Source organism: Narcine bancroftii, chromosome 5 (genome assembly GCF_036971445.1).
Source record: "Narcine bancroftii isolate sNarBan1 chromosome 5, sNarBan1.hap1, whole genome shotgun sequence".
NCBI lineage: Eukaryota > Metazoa > Chordata > Chondrichthyes > Torpediniformes > Narcinidae > Narcine > Narcine bancroftii.
Window position 1 is genome coordinate 45,733,892 of NC_091473.1, and position 22,260 is coordinate 45,756,151.

General features: G+C 43.3%; 1 long non-coding RNA gene across 1 annotated transcript in view; it reads left to right on the top strand.

Moving 5' to 3' along the window:
- LOC138762670 (uncharacterized) overlaps nucleotides 1-21,796 on the top strand; it is a 31,525-nt gene extending 9,729 nt beyond the window's left edge. Inside the window, exons 2-4 of the long non-coding RNA XR_011357037.1 lie at nucleotides 13,415-13,589; nucleotides 13,767-13,906; nucleotides 21,368-21,796. This is a non-coding gene — a long non-coding RNA (uncharacterized lncRNA). The remainder of the gene's footprint in view (nucleotides 1-13,414; nucleotides 13,590-13,766; nucleotides 13,907-21,367) is intronic.
- Nucleotides 21,797-22,260: the final 464 nt, after the last annotated feature.

Below are 22,260 nucleotides of genomic sequence, written 5' to 3' on the forward strand. Positions count from 1 at the left end.
AGGTAAAGTTGTATGTGACATTGGTGAGGACACATTCGGAATATTGTGTGCAGCTTTCTTCATCTCACTACAGGAAAGATATCAATAGGATTGAAAGAGAACAGAGAATATTTACAAGGAGACATGAGGATCTGAGTTACAGGGAAGGTTGAGCAGGTTAGAACTTTATTCCCTGGACTACAGAAGAATGAGGGGAGATTTGATGGAGGAAGACAAAAATATGGGGGGAATAGACAAAGTGCATGCCAGCAAACTTTTTCCACTGAGAGTAGATGAGATACAAATCAGAGGACATGGGTTAAGGGTGAAAGAGGAAATGTTTAAGGGGAACATGAGGACAGACTTCTTCACATAGGGAGTAGTGGGGGTGTGGAACGAGCTGTCAGTCGAAGTATTGAAGCTCAATTTTAACATTTAAAATAATTTGGACAGGTACATGGATGGGAGGGTATGGAGGGATTTGTCCAGGTGCAGATCAGTGGGACGAGGCAGAATAATAGTTTGCCACAGACTAGATGGAACGAAGGGCCCGTTTCTGTGCTGTAATGTTCTGTTGTTCCCTCATTCTATGGAACTCCACACTGCATCTGGTACATCAGACATGATCAGTTCCATATCTTCATCCCAAAGCTTAAATTTTCTTGCCGAATTAATTAATATCCAGACCATGCCATCAACACCCACTTTAACTCAAACTGAAAAAGCATGTTCTTTTTCATTCCCATTTATTTCAGCTTGACACAGGCTCCTTGACACCAGGCCCCAATCTGGTCCGGTCCCCATTCTCCCAGTCGCTCCAGTCTGGTAACTGTCCCGGTCCAGTCCCCATTATCCCTGTCACTCCAGTCTGGTTCTCTCTCTCCATGTCACTCTATTCATGGGCCTGGATCTATCCCACTCTGGTCCCCTCTCTCCTGTCCTCGAACTCTTCCTTTTCACTCTTCCCATCAAAGCTGTTCCTCTTGCTCTTTGTAACTGCTACCACCTCTCCTCTCCCCCAGGATCCTCATTCCCCCTAATAGATCCTCCCCCTTCCTCAGGACCCTGTCCCCCTGATACCCTACCCCTTCCCTACCCCTTCCCCAGGACCCTGGTTCCTCCAATAGACCCTCCCCTCCCCTGGACATTGATCATCCTGATGGACTCTCCCCCACCAGGAGGCTGGTTCCTCCAATAGATGCTGTCCTCCCAGGGCCCCTGAACGTGCCAACCAAAATGTCCCAACTACACGAGTTCCACCTGCCTGCATTTGGCCCATATCCCTCTAAAACTATCCTATCCAGTTTTTTTCTTAAACATTGCAATAGTAACTGCTTCATCTACCTCCTCTGACAGCTCCTCCATAAACCCACCATCTTCTGTGTAAAAAAAAGTTGACCCTCAGTGTAAAAAAAATTGATCCTCAGATTCCTGTTGAATCTCCCCACCCCCACCCCTGCCCCTCACTCTAAATCTATGTCCTCTGGTTACTGATTGCCCTACCTTGATCAAAGGACTATGTGCATTTAAGCCAATTTATTCTCTTAAATGGTTTGTTCTCTGGAACAGTGGAACTGGATGGAGGTGGGATTGCCAAAAAGTGTAAAATTCTTTTCTCTCGTCTCTCCTCCTTTCTAACCAGCCTGTGCCCTTCATTCATTGGAAGGAAAATATATTAATATTAATCATTATTAAAGTAATTTAAAGCATGCATGAGAACAACTTTTAGCCATTCTATGAATGAAATGTTGGTGTTTAAAACTTGTAGAAGTTATCCTTTAATGGTGATAAATAAGTCTAAGACATATTTAAACTGTGAAAGCACAGATGACTGGAACTTTGCCTCCACTTGTCACCACAATGATTATAAAATTAAGGATTGAAAGAGTCATCAAATGATCACAAGGCAGATAGATCATTGCTTGTTTGTCAGGTGTAAAAACTTAACAGCTAACAGGGAAGCCAAAGCCAGAGCTTCTCATTGGCTAGAAGGACTGCCTGTCTGTCTGGTTTACATGGAAACTGTCCTGATGTTTTGTATCTCTAATTCGCAGAAAAATGGGTTCGTCAACAGCTCGGGTTCCTCAGAATTTTCTATCAGCAAGCGTCCCCTCCAATCAGGTTTCACCAGCCTGTTCTTTGTGCAACTGAGGATGAGCTGATTATTTTAGATGTTTTGTTTCATAAACCACCATTGCATGTGTGATGATACAGAATTTGTGGCATCAAGTTTATTGTTTGGCAGACTGCATGATGAGAAAGTAGAATTATATTTTGCCTGTGGAGTTGAAAACAAAAGCTTTTGAACCTTAAAGAGGCTAGCTTTCATGCCCTTCCATGGAACCTTAGAACACTACAGCACAGAAAAGGGCCCTTTGGCCCATCTAGACTGGGCTGAACTATATTCCCGCCTACTCCCATCGTCTTGCACCCAGACCATAACCCCCTATACCCCTCCCATTCATATACCATTCCAATCTTCTCTTAAATGTTGAACTCAAACCCACATCCACCACCACTACTGGCAGCTCATTCAGAATCAGAATTTGTTGTCATGAACAAAATTCATTGTTTTGTGGCAGTGCAAACATTCATCTAAACCACCTTATAGCAGTAAATAAAAATAGTTCATGAAAACTCAAAGTAAGGCAATGTATTTGGTTCATTGATTATACAGGAATCTGATGGCAGAGGGGAAGAAGCTGTCCTTGTGCCACTGAGTGCTTGTCTTTAGGCTCATGTACTTTTTCTTCGAGTGAAGAGGGCATGGCCTGGATGGTGGGGGTCCTTGAGCATAGAGGTTACTTTCTTAAGACACCACCTCTTGTAGATGTCCTCGATGAGTGAAGTCTGGTGTCTGTGACGTTGCAGGCCGAGTTAATCACCCCCTGGACTATTTTCTTGTCCTGAGCGTTGGCACCTCTGTACCAGGCAGTGATGCAACCAGCCAAAATGCTCTCAGAGTACACCTGAGCTGTAGCCTATGAAGAGCTGAGTATGTATAATTGCTGTTTTTGAGGTGATCCAGAGCTGAATGACGAGCCAGCGATACTGCGTCTGCTGAGGAGCGATTGTGACAATAGGCAAATTGCAGTGGGTCCAGGCCTCTACTTAGGTATGTTTTAATTCTGGCCTCGACCAACATCTCAAAGCATTTCATCACAGTGGAAGTCAGTGCCTCTGGGCAGTAGTCATTGAGGCAGCCCACTGTGATCTTCTTGATGCCCTTTTGAAGCAGGTGGGAATCTTTGACTGCAGTAATGACAGGTTGAAAATGTCCGGGAACACTCCGGCTGGTTAGTTGGCACAGATTTTCAGTACCCCTGCCTGGTACGCCGTCAGGGCCTAACACCTCGTGAGGGTTCACTCTCATGAATGGTGTTCTGAAGTTGGCCTCAGAGACAGATATCACACTCTCACCATCCTCTGAGTGAATGTTTCCTTGAATATTCTGTTTAAACATTTCATTCTTCACCCTTAACCTATTTGTTCTCATTCTTATCTCACCCAACCTTGCTGGAAAAAGTCTGCTTGCATTTACTCTATCTATACCTCTCACAATTTGATGTACCTCTATCAAATCTCCCTCCATTCTCCAATGCTCCAAGGAAGAAAATCATAAACTGTTTAACCTATCTCCATTACTCAGCTCCTCAAGTTTTGGCAACATTCTTGTAAATTTTCTTTGCACTCTTTCAAACTTAGTGTAAAGACTACAGAGTTATGAACTCAGCCAGTGCCATAGTGGTCATTAGTCTTCACTCCATTAAGCAGATCTACAAGAGGCGGTGTATCAAGAAAGCAACGTCTATCCTCAAGGACCCTCACCACCCTGGCCATGCTCTCTTCTCATTGCTACCTCTGGTGTTTGCTATCAAACACCAGAGGCTTTAGCTAGAGGGTAGTGGATTTGTGGAATTCATTGCCACATGCAGCTATGGAGGAAGGATCTTTGGGGGAATTTAAAGAGGAAATTGATAGGTATCTAATTAGTCAGACTATCAAGGGATATGGGGACAAGGCTCAAACTTAGAACTAGATGCAAGCACAGTTTAGCTCAGGGAGGTTTCATGGAGCAGACCTCGATGGGCCAAATGGCCTGCTTCTGTTCCTTTTTCTTGTGATCTTGTGACATATGTACAAAGTTTAGGAGGGACATCAGGCGTAGGTTTTTTGTGCAGAATTACTGGAATGTACTCGAGATGGCATAGGCCGACAGCATCGAATCCACGCTGCTGAAGATCCAACTGCGCTAGGTAGGTCAGGTCTCCAGAATGGAGGACCATCGCCTTCCCAAGATCGTGTTATATGGCGAGCCTCTCCACTGGCCACCGAGACAGAGGTGCACCAAAGAAGAGGTACAAGGACTGCCTAAAGAAATCTCTTGGTGCCTGCCACATTGACCACCGCCAGTGGGCTGATATTGCCTCAAACCGTGCATCTTGGCGCCTCACAGTTCGGCGGGCAGCAACCTCCTTTGAAGAAGACCGCAGAGCCCACCTCACTGACAAAAGACAAAGGAGGAAAAACCCAACACTCAACCCCAACCAACCAATTATCTCTTGCAACCGCTGCAACCGTGTCTGCCTGTCCCGCATCGGACTTGTCAGCCACAAACGAGCCTGCATCTGACATTACTCCTCCATTAATCCTCATCCGCGAAGCCTAGCCAAAGAAAGACATGCTACTCCTGAACAACCGCAGATGGCAGATTTTCCCCTAGGTAGAGTCTCTCCTGATGAACCTCCTTCGCTTATGTTGGAGTCGATTATTTTGGACCCTTTGGAGTAAAGAGTGGAAGGAGTGTTGTGAAGTGCTATGGCCTTATTTTCACCTATTTATCTGTAAGTGGCATCATCACTTGACACAGACTCTTTCATCAAAGCCCTTCAACATTTTACAGTTAGACATGGTCAAGTGAAAGAACTACGATCTGACAATCGCACCAATTTTGTGGGAGCATTCATTGGAGCAACTTCATCACCAACATCGAAGTATTCGAGATGGCAGAGGCCGACAGCATCGAATCCACGCTGCTGAAGATCCAACTGCGCTGGGTAGGTCACATCTCCAGAATGGAGAACCATCGCCTTCCCAAGATCGTGTTATATGGCGAGCCTCTCCACTGGCCAACGAGACAGAGGTGCACCAAAGAAGAGGTACAAGGACTGCCTAAAGAAATCGCTTGGTGCCTGCCACATTGACCACCGCCAGTGGGCTGATATCGCCTCAAACCGTGCATCTTGGCGCCTCACAGTTCGGCGGGCAGCAACCTCCTTTGAAGAAGACCGCAGAGCCCACCTCACTGACAAAAGACAAAGGAGGAAAAACCCAACACTCAACCCCAACCAACCAATTTTCTCTTGCAACCGCTGCAACCGCGTCCCGCATCGGACTTGTCACCCTTGTTCAAGACAATAAACTTGATTCTGATTCTGATATCACTCTCCTATGACTTTGCTTGAAAGGACAAGTTGATGACAGTGAGCTGCCAGACAGTTTGACCCCTCTGGTGATAATTATTTCCATTTTTCATAACTGAGCAAAAGCCGAGCATAGCCCCAGGTAATACAAGCACAAAAATAATTCCTTCCGTCCATTTTCTCAGGCCTTTGTATTGTTTGGTGGAGTTGAAGCTGATTTGCTGCTCACCTCTTTCACTTAACCTTGTTCCCATGATGTCCCCCAGTATCACTTGCACAAGTGTAGTGGAAGTGTGCTGACCGGCTGCATCATGGGCTGGTATAGGAGCAGCAGTACCTCTGAGCAGAAACCCCTGCAAAGGTAGTGGACGTCATAGGCAAAAATCTCCCCACCACTGAGAACATCTACAGGGAATGCTGCCATCAAAGAGCAGCAAGAATCATCAAGGATCACCCACCACATGCTCTGTTCTTCCTCCTACCATTAGGAAAGAGGCATAGGTACTACAAGACTCACACTACCAGGTTCAGGAATAGCTGCTACCCCTCCACCATCGGACTCCGAAACAGCAGGTTCAATCAGAGACACATTTAAGGATTCTTACTTATCACATTATTTATTACTGAATATATTAATTTTTTTCTATATTGCACAGCCAGTCTGTTCACATTTCTTTCTTAGTTTAAATTTCTCTCTTTTGTATTCATAACTTTTTCTTGCACCAGAGAAAACAACCCCAACCTATCTATTCTTTTCTCTTGGTTGCTCATCCCCGATCCTACCAACAACGCATCAATCTGTCTGCACCCACTCCAAAGCAATTGCATCTCTCTCACAATGTTTAAACCGGAAACGTATTCAGGTGTGGTTTAACTTGTGCGTCACAGTCGTAGAGTCATACACCATGGAACAGGCCCTTCGTCCCAACTTGTCCATGACAACCAAGTTGGCATTCTGGGCTAGTTCCATTTACCTGCATTTGGTTCCTGTCTTTCTATGCCTTTCCTATCCACAGATCTGTTCCAATGTCTTTTCAACATCAAAATTATGCCCTCTTTCACAGTTTTCTCTGGCGGATCGTTCCAGCATTTTGAAGTCATGGAGTCATTGAGAGTGATGCCAGCTCATCGACCCACAAATCCATGCTTACCACCAAACACTTCTTTTTGCTAATCCTGCACTAATGCCTTTTTTTTAAATTCTCCACACATTCCAATGACCTTCCCCCAGATCCTACCATTCACCTGCACTCCAGGGGCAACAATCAGAAACCAATCAACCTACCAACCTGCACAGTTTAAGATACGGGAAGAAATTGGAGCACTCAAAGGAAACTTGCACAGTCACAAGGAGTACATGTAAACTTTACACTGATAGCCCTGGTGGCAGGGACTGAACTCAAGTCCCTGGTGTTATTAAGCAGAAGTTCCAAAAGTTGCAGCTTGTGTATAAATCTAACATCACTTCCTTGCTCATATATTCTAGCCAGCTATCAACCCATCAGCCCTTTCATCCAACTTACTGGCCTGCATGTGGATAATTTAAGCTCACATTGGAAGTTCCCATCCTTGTTTTCAAATCCTTCCATGCACTCACCACTCTTTCTCTATGTGTCATCTCCTCCAGTCCTACAACGAGACACTGCACCCTTCCAATTCCAGCCACACTCAATTCTGAATATGGCTGTCTGCTGGCCTACTGAAGCCTTGGATGTAAGCACCAGAATTCCCTCTCTAAACCTCAATGCTTCCTGCCACATTGAGTGAAGTTCTGGTGGCCATACTGGAGGAAGGAGGTGTTTGCAGTGGAGAGAGGCTGAAGTGATTCACCAGGATGTTGCCTGGACTGAAGGACTATTCATGGAGAGAGATCAGACAAGCTGAGCTTATTTCATATCGAGCAAAGGAGGCTGAGGGATTATCTGCTATCAGATAGTGAGAGGCATAGGTAGAGTAGATCGAATCTCTTTTCCCATGCGAGAAGTACCAAAACAAGAGACTATAGTTCTGAGGTGAGAGGAGAGATTTATAAAGGGTCAATGAGAATTTTTTTTTAACACAGAGAGTGATTGGGGATCAGATACAGTCGCTATGATTATGAGACATTCAAGTACAATAGGTAAAACATTTAAGAATGTAGTCCTAATGCAGACAAATGGGTTTAGTGTAGGTGAGCAAAAAGGTCAGCAGGAACTGATGAGGTGAAGGACCTGTTGCTGTCAAATTTACCATCAAATGATCTTACTGTTAGTTTAATCAAGAGTTTCTTCTCTGACAAAACTTAAAACCACATCCCAACAGCCCACAAATCTGGAGTGGAAAGGGAAAAGAGGTATTCAGTAGTGGTAGGACATTCCTTTGTGAGCAGAACAGACAGGAGATTCTGTAAGCTCAATAAAGACACCTGGATGGCGAGTAGCCTTCCTGGTGCCAGGATACGGATCTCAAATTAGGTCCAGAACATTTTGAGGGGTGAAAACGAACAGCCGGAAGTCTTGGTACATGTTGGCACCAAATCTTGAAGAGGGAATTCAGTGAATTAGGGAGGAAGCTGAGAAGCAAAACCTCCAGGGTGGTAATTTCAGGATTACTGCTTGTACCACATGCTAATAAGGGCAAAAATAGCGAAATCAGGCAGATAAAATATGTGGCTGAGAAACTGGTGCAGGGGGAAGGACTTCAGATTTTTGGATCATTGGGGTCTCTTTTGGAGAAAGAACGACCTATTCAAAAAGCATGGGTTACACCAGAACCCAAAGGGGACCAATATCTTGGTGGGCATGTTTAATATAGCTGAGAAAGTGATTAAGAAAGAAAAGATGAGTTATGAAAGGAGGTTAGCAAATAATAGCAAAGAAGATGTTGAGTTGTTTTTTTTAAATATATAATGTAACAGAGTGACCAAAGTAGGCACAGGACCAATGGGAAATGATTCTAGAGAAATTGTAATGGGAGACAAGGAGGTGGCACATGAACTGAATGAATACTTTGGATCAGTTTTCACTGTGAAAGACATTGGTAACCTGCCAGACTCTCATGGCTCTCTCAGAAGAGAAGTGAGTGCAGTCAAGATCATGAGAGAGAGGTACTTGGAAAATTAAATGGTCTGAGGGTAGATAAGTCTCCTGGACCAGATGGAATGCACCCTTAGGTTCTGAAGGAGATAGCTGTAGAGATTTTGGAGTCATTGGTAATAATCTTCCAGGAATCAATGTAGTCTGGCCTGGTTCCAGTAGACAGGAGGATCGCAAATGTCACTCCACTTTTTAAGAAGGGAGCAAGACAGCAGAAAGAAAATTATAGACCTATTAACCTGATGTCAATGGTTAGGAAGTGTTGGAGTCTGCACACCAAGCCGTTGGAGTCAATTGTCAAAGATAAGATTACAGAATACGTGGAGGTGCATGAAAGATAGACTCAAGTCAGCATGGTTTCCTTAAAGGAAAATCACCCTTGATAAACTCATTGCAATTTTTTAAAGAGTTCACAAATAGGATAGATGGGGGAGATACAGTGGGCGTTGTGTATTTGGATTTTCAAAAGGCCTACTGCCACACATGATGCTCCTAAATAAGATAAGAGCCCATGGAATTACAGGTAGGATACTAGCATGGCTAGAGCACAAAACAGAGAGTAGGAATAAAGGGATCCTGTTCTAGTTGGCTATTGGCTACCAGTGATGTTCTGCAGGGGTCAACATTGGGGCCGGTTATTTTTAGGTTGCATATAAATGATTTGGATTATGGAATAGATGGCTTTGTGCCTGAATTTGTAGATGACACCAAAATAGGTGCTAGGGGAGGTGGTATTGAGGATATGGAAAGGCTGCAGAGAAACTTGGATAGTTTAGGAGAATGAGCAAAGAGGTGGTAGATGAAATACCATGTTGGAAAGTGTATGGTCATGCACTTTGGTAGAAGAAATAGATAGGCAGATTATTATTTACATTCAAAAATCCAAGGTGAAAAGGGATTTGGGAGTCATCATCCAGGATACCCTAAAGGCTGACATCCAGGTTGAGTCGGTGGTTAAGAAGACAAATGTTGGCATTCAGTTCTAGAAGAATAATATTTAAGAGCAGGGATGTAACATTGAGACTCTATAAAGCATTGGTGAGACCCCACTTGGAGTACTTTTGAAATACTGTGTACAGTTTTCGGCATCATATTTGAGAAAAGATGTGCTGGCATTGGAGAGGGTTCAGAGAAGATTTACTTGAATGATACCAGGAATGAATGGGTTAACATATGAAGAACGATTGTCGGGTCTTGTCAGAACATTGAGGGGCAACCTCATAGAGGCACTTCAAATGCTGAAAAGCCTGGACAGAGTAGATGTAGTGAGGATTTTCCCATGGTAGGGGATTCTAGGGCAAGAAGCTATAATTTCAGACTAGAAGGGCATTGACTTAAAACAGAGAAGTGGAAAATTTTCTTTAGTCGGAGGATTGTGATTCTGTGGAACTTGTTGCCACAGGCAGCTGTGGAAGCAGGGTCATTGGGTGTATTTAAGGCAGAGATTAACGGGTATTTGATTAGTCAGTGCATCAAGGGTTACAGAGTGAAAGCAGGAGAGTGGGGCTGAATAGTTGGATGGATCAGATCATGTTTAAAAAAGGAGAGCAGACTTGATAGGCTAGTTGGCCTACTTCTGCTCCTATATCTTGTGATCTTATGAAAATCCATATGGTATATCATCTTATTATTAAATGTTGCTTGATTACCCCTCTAGTGAAAGATCTTGGATCAAATTGTGACAAAAGATGATTCATAAATGTAATTGTTTTTTTATTAATATTTTATTTAATTTTTAAGAAAATAAAATATATATACACATACACAAAAAGGACTCAATGAATCTATACACAAATATACCAAAAAAATGATATCCTTTAAATGCAGATTAAGCCGAGAAATAACCCCTCCGTACCTTAAGAGAAAGAAAAAGAAGCAGTGGGCAGAGGGAGAGAAAAAGAAAAAGGAAAAAGGGAAAGAGATGGCATCAACATTTAATTTTAAAAAATTTTAAATAAAAATATTAAATTACTAATAAGGGATGAAAATTAAGTCGGGAAATTCTAGGCAGTTGGTAGAGTAGGTTATTACACATCAGCACAACACTTTGGGCCAAAGGGCCTGTACTGTGCTGTAGATTTCTATGTGCTATGTTATTACGGGGAAGCAGTAAACAGGTAGCTTCAAGTTCACATTCAGTAGAAAGGCAAGGATTTCATGGAATGCACCACTACCTCAAATTTATCTCCACATCCCAAAGCACTCAACCGACTTGTGCACAGCAAGCTCCCACAAACAATTGTAAAGTATACTGATCACATGATGAGAAAGAAGAACAGAATTATTATATTTTCACTTATGATTACTTTGAATATTTATTATCTATCTATCTATCTTAATTAATTCAATTTGTTTTCTTTAAATAGCTTTCCTTTACTGTTCATCTGCAGCAGGAAAGAATTTTAGCCATGTGTTAATTGACATTAAGCCCATTATCATTATATTCTATGAATTAGGCAACAGGAAATGGGTTATCATCTATTGAGGTACAGTGAGAATTTGGTCAGAATAATGCTCCCTCTGCTCTGCACTGCAATGTGCCTCAGTGTCCTTCCCACTTTGCCTCCCCTCCCCTCCAGTAGAAGTCACTATCTCCCCAGCCAACCCCTCCGTTTGCAACACGAGTGGCTCCCTTGAATGACGGCAACAGACCAGTGAAAATAACTGAAGAGAAAAAAAAATCCCCTGCAGGCGGAGTTTTGTAAATATTACAGAAATGATAGCGTTCCTGGAAAACTCTGGTCATGGAGTTCCCTTCCAGGAAAATGAACAAGAAACTTTTTTGATGTTTGTTTGCTTAATGCGATTAGAATTTTTTAAAAAAACATGGCTTTAGGAAAGAAAATAAAGATGTAATTGTGGGATGCCAGTACTTGCTAAACCTCAGCTGAAAATCATTCTATCTTGCTAAAATCAAAATCAGGACTGCCAGACTTGGAAATAACCTCTACTCACAGGATGTGAGATTAATGAACAGTATCCTGTAACCAAGTAAATCATCCCAATATATTTATATACATTTATTTTAAATTATATTTTTATGGATAATTGTGATTATGTTCTGTGTATTGTATGTGCTTTTGTGTGTGCACCGAGGTCTGGAGGAAACATTGTTTCACCCAGTCATATATGTTCAGTCAGATGACAATAAACTTGAACTTGAACTTAGAGTCATAGAACCATAGATCACTACAGCAAAGAAACTGGCCATTCGGCTCATCTAGTCTGTGCTATACTATTATTCCACTTAGTCCCATTGTCCTCCGCCCACACCAGAGTCCTCCATAACCCTCCCATCCATCTACCTGTCCAAAGTTTAATTAAATGTCAGAACTGAGCCCACATTTACCACTTCAGTCGGCAGCTCGTTGGACACTCTCACTGCATGAAGAAGTTCTCCCCAGCTCCCGCAATGTTCGCTTTAAACATCATAGCTTTACAGCATGGAAACAGACCTGTCATTGTCCAATTTGTCTGCGTTCATCCCATAACCCTCTAAACTTTCCCTATCTATGTACCTGTCTGAATGTCTATTAAACATTACAATTGTATCCACCTCTACTAGTGCCTCTGGTAGCTCACTCTACATGCCTTTGGAACAATTAAATTATTGCTCTTCCTCGAGAATGAGCATGTCTCAAGTTTATACATAAATGATCTGCCTGTGGTCAGATCATAGAAATACTATCTCCTGTAATGGCAACTTCTTAACAATGTAAATGGCTGCCATTGAATCATAGAACCTACTGCTGTCTGTGTGGAGCTTGCATGTTCTGTCTGTGATGTTGAGGGTTTCCTCCAGATGCTTTGGTTTCCTTCCACACCCCAAAGACGCGGTTAGGTTAAACTGGCTGCTGTAAATTGCCTTCTGGGTGCTCATGGGCTAGTGGAGAGGGGGGAGGGAGGGAGGGAGAAACAGTGCTGGTAATTAATGGGAATGTGAAGGACACAAAATGGGGCAATGCACAAATGTGCTGGAGGAACTCAATAGGTCATGCAGCATTCGAAGGATCAACTTGCCTGTGCAAACTAATTTGGCAATCTGGGCTACTCCCATTTGCAGGCATTTTTGTCCATATCCTTCCAAATCTTTCCTATCCTTTTGAACATTATAATCATACCACTTCTCCAATTTCCTCTGGCAGTTTGTTCCAGATACAGGCCACTGAGTGAAAAGGTTGCCCCTCGGGTCCCTCCTAAATCTCTCACCTTAAACCTATGTCTGCTAGTTCAATCATCATCTATCTTTAAAAAAAATCTTAGAGCATTCACCTTAACCATGGTCCTCTTGATCTTATAAGCTTCTTTAAGCTTTAAGCTCACCCCTCAGCTTCCTACGTTGCAGACAAGAGAAATCCATTCTTCTCCAGCCTTTCCTTATCACTCAAGCCCTCTTTTCACAGCAACATCTGGCAAACCTCTTATGCACCCTTTCCAAATTAATTGCATCCCTTCTATAGCTGGGCTACAAATCATCTCAAGTCAAGTCAAGTTTATTGCCATCTGATTCTACAACCCAACGAAACAGCATTCTCTGGTCATTGGTGCAGAACATGCTGCCACACAGCCAGACATAACCTACATACAGACAAACAATACATATGCAGGACAAATATTTCATCTATACAATAAATAAATATTGTTTTGTACATGTGCTAGACTTGGATGGTTACTGTGAGCAATTCCTTTGGTCATTCTTACTGCCCGTGGGATGAAGCTGTTCCTCAACCTGGTGGTGCTGGCTCTCATACTCCTGTATCTCTTCCCTGATGGGAGCAGCTGAAAGATGCTGTGGGCAGGGTGGAAGGGTCCTCACTAATTTTGTTCACCATCTTCAGACAACTATCCCAGTAGATCATGTTGATGGGGAGGGGGAGGGAGACTCCAGTGATCCTCTCTTATGGTCTTGTGGGTTGACCTCCAATCTTTTTTTTGCAGCAACCGTACCACACTGTGATGCTTCCAGCCAGGATGCTCTCAATAGAGTTCCTATAGAGGGATGACATAAAGGTGCCCGGTAGCCTTGCCTGTTTCAGTCTTCTCAGAAAGTGCCATCGCTGTTGTGCCTTCCTGACAAATGAGGAGATGTTGTGGTGTCCATCATCAATGACTAGTTAAGTGAACTCCAAGGAACTTATTGCTCTTCCCACTCTCTTCTACAGAGTTGTTGATGTGTAGTTTAAGATGGTTGTTCCTAAGGTCCTCAATCATCTTCTTCGTCTTGTCCACGCTGAGACTCAGGTTGTTACTCTTGCTCCGTTTCACCAGGTTTTCCATTTCTTCTCTGTAGCGCGACTCATCATTGTAGCTAATGAGGCTGACTACTGCTGTATCATCTACAAATTTGATGACTCTTTTGGAGCTGGATCTGGTGATGGAGTTGTGAGTCAATACTGTGAACAGGACCATCTCCTTAAAGAGTTCCAGTAGGTTAGTCAAACATGAATTTTCTTTCATAAATCCATGTTGACACCACTCAATCCTATCATTCTATCCAAAGGGTTCTGGTATTGCTTGCTGAATTACACTGCAGGTTCTGGCATTTTCCTTTCTACTGCCATTAGGCTAATATGTCAGTAATTCCCTGTACTCTTTCTCATTCCCTTCTTAAATCTTGGGCTTACATTTACTGATTTCCTGTCCATGGGAACAAATGCAGAATCCATAGAATATTGGAAATTGAACATTACAGTATTCACTATTCTTCCAAAGCTCACTCTGGGAAATCAATCAGCACCTTGCATGTTAGTCTCCTCAACTTTGAACATTCTATATTCTTGTGAATGCTTTATTTCCTTCCATTCCCCATTCTCGCTACCCCCTTGAATTCCTGGTATCTCCGGTTATTTTTATTCTCTTTTTCCACAAAACAGGCACAAAGCAGTAGTATTTCCTCACTAAAATTCCCCTCTCTCTCTCTCTCTCTCTCTCACACACACACACACACACACACACACACACACACACACACACACACACACACACACACACACACACACACACACACACACACACACACACACACACACACACACACACACACACTCTCTCTCATGTTCCCTGTATTCCCTATGGTGCTGAGTGACCTGCTGAGTTATTCCAGCATGTTTGTGTATTAGGATGAATATGTACTTGGTGGTCAGTCCAAATACAATGTGCTAGAGAGCAAATTGCTGTGCTGTATATCTCTTTGTGCCTCGAAAGATGATGAGTTTTTTTGAAAAAGTGACCAAGAGGATTGATGAAGGCAAGATTGTAAATGTTGTTTTCAAGGACTTTAGGAAGACTTTTGACAGGGTTCTGCATGCATGGTAGATGGGTCCAGTAGGTTAGATCACAGGGCATCCAGGTGAACTGGACAATTGGATGCAAAATTGCCATTATGGAAGGAGCTAGAGATTGTAGTGATGGGTTGTTTTACTGACTGGAGACATGTGACCAGTGGTGTGCCAAAGCGATTGGTACTTGGCCACTTTTGTTTGTCACCTATATTAACTACTAGGATGAAAGTGTAGATGGCATAACTTTACAGATGGCACCAAAATTAGTGATGTGATGAAGAAGGTTGTTCACCTTTACGACAGGATCTAGATCAACTGGAAAACTGGGGAAAGGAACAGCAGATGAAACTTCGTTCAAAGTGATGCATTTTAGGAAGGCAAAACCAATGCAGGGCCCTAGCAGTACAAGTACATAGTTCCTTTAAAATGGCAGCACAGACAGATATGGTGGTGAAGAAGGCATATAATACACTTACCTTCATTTGTCAGGACACTGAATAGCTATACAAGAGGATGATGATACCACACCTGGAATATTGTGTGCAGTTCTAGTCACCAGGCTGTTGGAAGAATGTGTTTAAGTTAGGGAAGATGCAGAAAATATTCACAAGGATGTTAGCAAAACTGGAAGACTTGAGTTATTAGGAGAGACTGGGTATGTTGTCACTTTTTTCCTTGAAGCAAAAGCACTCAGGGTGACCTTAATGAAGTTTAGAATATTATGAGAAGCACAGGTAAGAGGATGTCTTTCCCAGGCCAGGGGAGTCCAAGCTAGAGGGCATAGGTCTGAGTTATTCCAGCATGTTTTTGAGAGAAATTGAGAGAAAAGCGATTTCAAAGGGGACTGAGAGGTTGGTTTTTCACACTGAGGGTGGTGGGTATATGGAAAGTGCTGCCAGAGGAAGTGGTAGAAGTGGGTACAATTATAGTTAAGAGGCATTTAGACAGGTAAATTGATAAGAAAGATTTAGAGCAATACCGGCCAAATGCAGGCAAATGGAACACTCAGGAAGGCACCATGGTCAGCAAGGATGAGTTGGGTCGAAGGGCCTCTTTCTGTCCTTATGATAATGATTCTATGTGAGAGAACAAATAAAGAGCCTGTCCACACCCAGTGGTGATTAATTGATTATGCAAGGTCCCCTGTAATTCTGTAATTTTTAATATCGAGGTACAGCATGATGACAGGCCCTTCTGGCCCACAATTATATGCCACCCAAATATACCAATTGACCTACAAACTCTGTACGTCTTTGGTGGATGGGAGCAAAACTGGAGAACCCAGAAGAAACCCATGCTGACAGGGGGAAGATGTTCAAACTCTGTATAGATTGTGCCAAATTTGATCCCGGGCCGCTGGTGCTCTAATAACATTGCGCTAACTGCTGTGCTAAATAGAAGACTTCATTCTCTCTCTATAAAGACCTGTACTTCTCTTTCTCACATTTGGAGATTAGTAACAGTTACCATTGGAAATTTGCCCAGCAATTAATCCTCCATTGTCCTGAACTGTACCACTTCCTGCTGTTAAGGATATGTGTACGTAACCATCTTGAAATGTGTCTTACTATGTGAAAAGTGCTACCTCTGTACAAGAGCATTTTTTGAATATTTTATTTTAATTTTCATAGATTTGTCAAACAAACATTATAATCATTTTTAACATTCATGTAACACACATTCTGTATTTATCCCCCACCCCTCCCCCACCCTCGTACAACTGAAAGTACCATCAATTAAATTACCTCGAAAGCAAAATAAAAAACAACCCATAAATTCACCCCCTCCTCATTTCCTCCTCCCAATTTATCTTTACCCCCACCCCAGGCATCAAAACCAAGTTATTGGTGCCAATCCGCTCACCATTTTGAGACGTGCCCAATGCGCCCATCTATCACTTGGACCACCCTCCCTTTCCTTGAGATCCCTGTATTCATTCTTACTTCTAATATACATTCATCTTTAACATTAACATTATGAAAGAGAAACACATAGACCCCTTGCTATCTTCAGTGTTGCTGGGAGAAGGAGGGTAAACTTGATTCCTTTTTGTTTAAGGTTCCTTTTAACCAGATCAAATTCCCTCCTGTGTTTCAATAGCGCCATGCTTATGTCTGGGTCGAATAAAATCTTCTCCCCCTCATATTCCACTGGACACGCCCCCACCCTCAAGCCTTCACACCCACTGCCGCCACCTGTAAAATTCTCTTTCTATCCTGGTAGTGAAGGAGCCTCACAGGAGAGAATGTGGCCATTGGTTTGGCCCCCTGGTGGGAGGTGAGAGACCGGTGGGCCCATTCTATTTTTAGATTACTTCCAATTTGTTCCCTCTCCAATGTATGTGGGATCCACTTTTCAGGAACTCCATCATGTCTCTCCCCTCTTTACCATCCTTCACCCCCACAATTTTAACTGTATTCCTCCTGCTGATGTTTACTAAGATACATATCTTCTCCCACATCCTTACTCTTTCCCATACATCCATTTCATTTTCTCTCTTATCCAATCTTTCTATCAATTTTCTCTTCTGTTTCAGATACCCTTTCTGTCAGGTTTTCCAGCCTTTCTTTGATTGGCCTTGCCTGCCACCAGTGTCTTCAAAGTCTTTTTATCTGGCCAATAGCCTCCAGTATCTCTCTGGAAAAAGGCATCAGGCCCCCTGCCCCCTCTATCTGTCTTTCACCTCCTTGTAATGCCCTTCTTTTACTCCCTCATTCTTCCTCTTCCTCCTCCTTCACTTCGCTTTTCGACTCTAGGCCCACCAAATCCCCTCTGACCATGCTGCTCCTGGAGTCCTCCAGGTCTGACACCTCGAATGCTCTCTAACACCTTGGATCCAACTACTTTGCACCCGCCGGTTAGAGCAGCCTTATCAGATAAATCCTTGTCTTCAACTTTGCTTTTTCTTCCAGCCCACAGGGTCTTTCTCTCCGCTGCCGACTCCACCTCGACTTGGCTCCCCCATCCTTGGGTCCCCGAATCTCCTGTGCTCGACAGTGCTCCCATCACTGCTCGCATCACTGTCCACTCCTCTACTTGACTCCCCCAACCTCGGGTTCCTGAGTCTCCCATGCCCAACAGCACTCCCGTCGCTGCCCGCATTGCTGTCCACTTCTCCTTGGTTCAATTCCCCCAACCTCAGGTCCCCAAACCGTCTGCACCCAACAGCGCTCCTATTGTTGCCCACATCGCCATCAGCTCATCCTCGACTAGGCCTCCACGACCTCGGGCCTCCATGTTTCCCACGCCCAAGAGCACTCTTGTTGCTTCAGTCACATCCTTCCCCCAGCCCCCTCGAGAGCCAAACTTATCGGGGCCATCCTGTCTTTCTCTCTCGGGTGAGTCCCATTCCCTCGGGAAGCTTTGGGGCTCTGTTGTCGCTACCACTACCGACAACATCCCGCTAGGCCCTAGTTTCGGCCTCTCCACCTCCACCCAGAGTCTCTTCCTCCATCCTGTCTCTGTTCTTTTACCTATCTTTTTTTCTTTCCCTTCTCATTCTTTCTTCTATTCATATCCTTCTTTTTGGGGTATTTTTTTGGGGGGGATCTTCTTGTGTCTATCCTTTTCCTTGGGGAGCTCTTGGGTCACTCTATGAGCCCTCACCGCCATCTTGGATCTCCCTGTAAAAGAGCATTTTAAACCAAAATCCGAAAGGGCAATATAATTGGGAGAAGGTGTTTTAGATAAGTTTATCAGTCCTTACTACTACAAATAAAATACAGATTTTATTTTCTTAACTCAAATCAACTGGAAATTATCAAGATCTGATCCATGTCCATGAAATGCTGTACCATTCCATGAACAATACCAACCCACCCAATAAATTCCAGCATTTATTTTTGACATTTTTTTTAAATAGGTTATCCTAAATCCAAGAACACTGTAATACTGATGGTTTAATTCCAGGAATCCTTTGAGGCACACAGCAGTTTAATAAGTTACTTTATCTGTTTGGAACCAAATTGTTAATACTTCAAGTATCATTCTTTAGATCTCTCCTTGATTGAACGCTGTAATTACAAGGTCCTTTTGAACGTACTGCAGCATGTAGAAACTTTTCCCAACTCAGTCATTATTCTTTGTTGGTCTAATTTTGAAGCTCAGAAATTGCCACCAAGTCGCTCAACACAACTTGGCCCTCAGCCAAGTTTCTGTTCCCTTGGATCCGTCTCTGATTTTGATGAGGCTCATGGAACTATTTAGCATAGAAATGGGCCATTGAGCCCGAAATGACTACTATTCTTTTTCTCCCTCTCATGCTGCTCGACTGTGGAGTTCCTCCAGCAGATTGTGTTTGGCTGAGTGTAGGTATAAGGTGAGAGGGGAAGGAAGTTTAGAGGGGATCAAATGAGTGAATTGTTTTGCACATGGCAGAAAATTGGATTCTGGAATGGATTACATGAGGCAGAGGCTTTCATGATAATTAAGAATCAACTGGACAAGTATTCAAAGGCTATCAACCTAATGCAGATAAATAGCATTAGTGCTAGAGACAACATGGACATGATGGGCAGAAGGGCCTCCTTCTGTGCTGAGCAGCTTTATGGCAAGACGGAGTTGATTACATTCGTGGGAGTCATCTTGAATCAGCCTGTCTAATTTTTCCCCAGAGTTAAAATTCCATTCACGAGCCTTGGGACCCATAGTTAGCACAAGGCCAAGTTTGAAACCAGTTCTCAGAAGCGGTGTCCTCCTCTGGACCTTCTGCTCTTGCCTTTCTTGGCAAGCCTGAAAGCCTGCAGTAAATCATCATAAGGCAATGAAGAAGCTGATTGGCCAGAGGGGAGATCAGGCACCAGGCAGCGATTACGCTCTCCAACCAAACTCTGTTCAAAAGCTTGAGTGTTCCAAGGGTTGCAGATAGATTGCACATTTGCAAAAAGTGTGCAATGACTTCAAACAAACTCATTGGAAAGGCTGTGGTTTTCTACTGAACAGAGCTAAATCTTTCCCACAAGGCATCCTCACAGGAGGTGTGTGAGAATCCGAGCACATCAGAAACAAGTACAGCTGACTTCATCACTTTCATGTAAGCATTGAAGCAGATCAAACAACTGGAACATGTTGCAGACAGCTACAACCCAGTCTTTACATGGTGATTCATACAAAAACCTTCATTTTGTTCATCAAAAATATACATTCTTCATAATGTGTACAGTAAACACAATCAGATCACGCTTTTCTCCACAAACATGGTCCAATCAGTTCAATATACTCTCATGTATTCATAGAACCATGGAACAATACAGTATGACACAGAAACAGGCCCTTCAGTCCTTCTTGTCTGTGCCAAACTATTATTCTCCCTTGTCCCACTGACCTGCACACCATCCATAGCCCTTAATACTCCTCCAATCCATAGACCAGTCCAAATTCTTCTTAAAAATTAAAATGGAGCCCACATTCACCACTTCAGCTGGCAGCTTGTTTCACATTCCCACCACTCTCTGTGTGAAGAAGTTCCCCCTCATGTTCCCCCTAAACTTTTCACCTTTCACCCTTAACTCATAGCCTCTGGTTTGTATCTCACCTACCCTCAGTGGAAAAAGCCTATCTACATTTATTCCGTCTAGACACGTCATAATTTTAAATACCTCTATCAAATCTCCCCTCATTCTCCTACGCTCCAGGGAATAAAGTCCTAACCTGTTTAACTTTTCTCTGTAACTCAGTTCCTGAAGTCCAGGCAGCATCCTTGTAAATCTTCTCTCCACTCTTATTGATATCTTTCCTGTAGTTAAGTGATCAAAACTGCACACAATACTCCAAATTTGCCATCACCAATACCTTATGCAATAGTACCATAACATCCCAACTCCAGTCCTCAATACTTTGATTTATGAAGGCCAATATGCAAAAAGCTCTCTTTACAACCCTATCTACCTCTAACACCACTTTCAGGGAATTATGTATCTGCACTCCCAGATCCCTCCATTCTACCACACTCCTCTGTGCCCTACCATTTATGTCATGTCTTGGTTTGTCCTTCCAAAATGCAACACCTCGCATTTGTCTGCATTAAATTCCATCTGCCATTTTTTGACATTTTTCCAGCTGGTCCATATTTAGGCTTTGAAAGCCTTCCTTGCTCTCCACAACCAACCTTTGTGTAATCTGCAAATTTACTGATCCAATTTATCACATTATCATCCAGATCATTGATATAGATGACAAACAACAAGGGCCCAGCACTGATCCCTAAGGCACACCACTAGTCACAGATCTCCAGTAAGAGAAGCAATGATCCACTACCACTCTCTGGCTTCTCCCGTGTAGCCAATGTCGAATCTAGTTGACTACATCTCCATGAATACCTAGTGTCTGAACCTTTCTGACTAATTTTTCATTTGGGATCTTGTCAAAGGCCTTACTGAAGTACTAAAGTCCATGTAGACAACATCCATAGCCTTTCCTTCGTCAACTTTCCTGGTAACCTCATTGAACAACTCTATAAGATTGATTAAACATGACCTACCACGCACAAAACCACACTGACTATCCCGAATCAATCCCTGGCTAACCAAATTCTTGTAAACCCAATCCCTAAGAACACTTTCCAATAACTTACCTACTACTGATAACAGGCTCACCTGTCTATAATTTCCAGGGTTACATTTGAAGCCTTTTTTAAACAATGGAAAAACATGAGCTGGTGTAGCGGGACTGGTCAACCTTACACACGATGGGCTGAATCGTCGGAGCGAACACCCAGTACGGTAGGGCATAGGAGCTTTTCCCCCACCGCGCATAAGTTCCAGACTGCAGGAGCGTGTTGCCAGGTGAACAGCCAGGCGTCACAGCAGCATTATGACATCACTCCCGTGAGCCTGTCGCCTCCCCTAAAAAGGAACGTGCATGGTTTGAATAAACAGCAGTTACTGATTTTCTTGCTTGGTGTGGACAGCATTTATTTCAGCAACTCTGCCTTTAGCAGTGCTACAGTGGTGACCCCAAACAGGTTCTATATACATCCGGTACATCCTCAAAGGCCAAGTATTCACAGCCTACACGGACCACAAGCCACTGGTGCAGGTGCTAGGTAAAGTCTCAGAGCCCTGGTCGGCGAAGCAATAACGGGACCTTTCGTACATCTCCAAATATACCACAAACATCAGCCACATAGTGGGGAAGTACAACGAAGTAGCTGACACACTATCTAGGCCAACAATCTCTGAGATAACGGGTGGCATTGACACAACTCAGCTTATCAGGGACTAGGCTGAAGATGCCAACACACAGACATACCACACCGCCATCACCAGCCTACAAATTGAGGAGTTTGAGCCGGACCTAGGAGGCCCAACACTCCTGTGCAATATATTTACAGGCCACCCCAGGCCAATCCTGTCCACAACCTGGAGATAGTGGGCATTCAGTTAAATCCATGGATGCTCTCATCCTTCAATCCTTCAATGTCAACAGTCCATCTCATTTCAGACAAGTTTGTATGGCACAGGCTTCTGTGTGAAGTTTAATTTTGGGAAAATACCTGTGTACAAT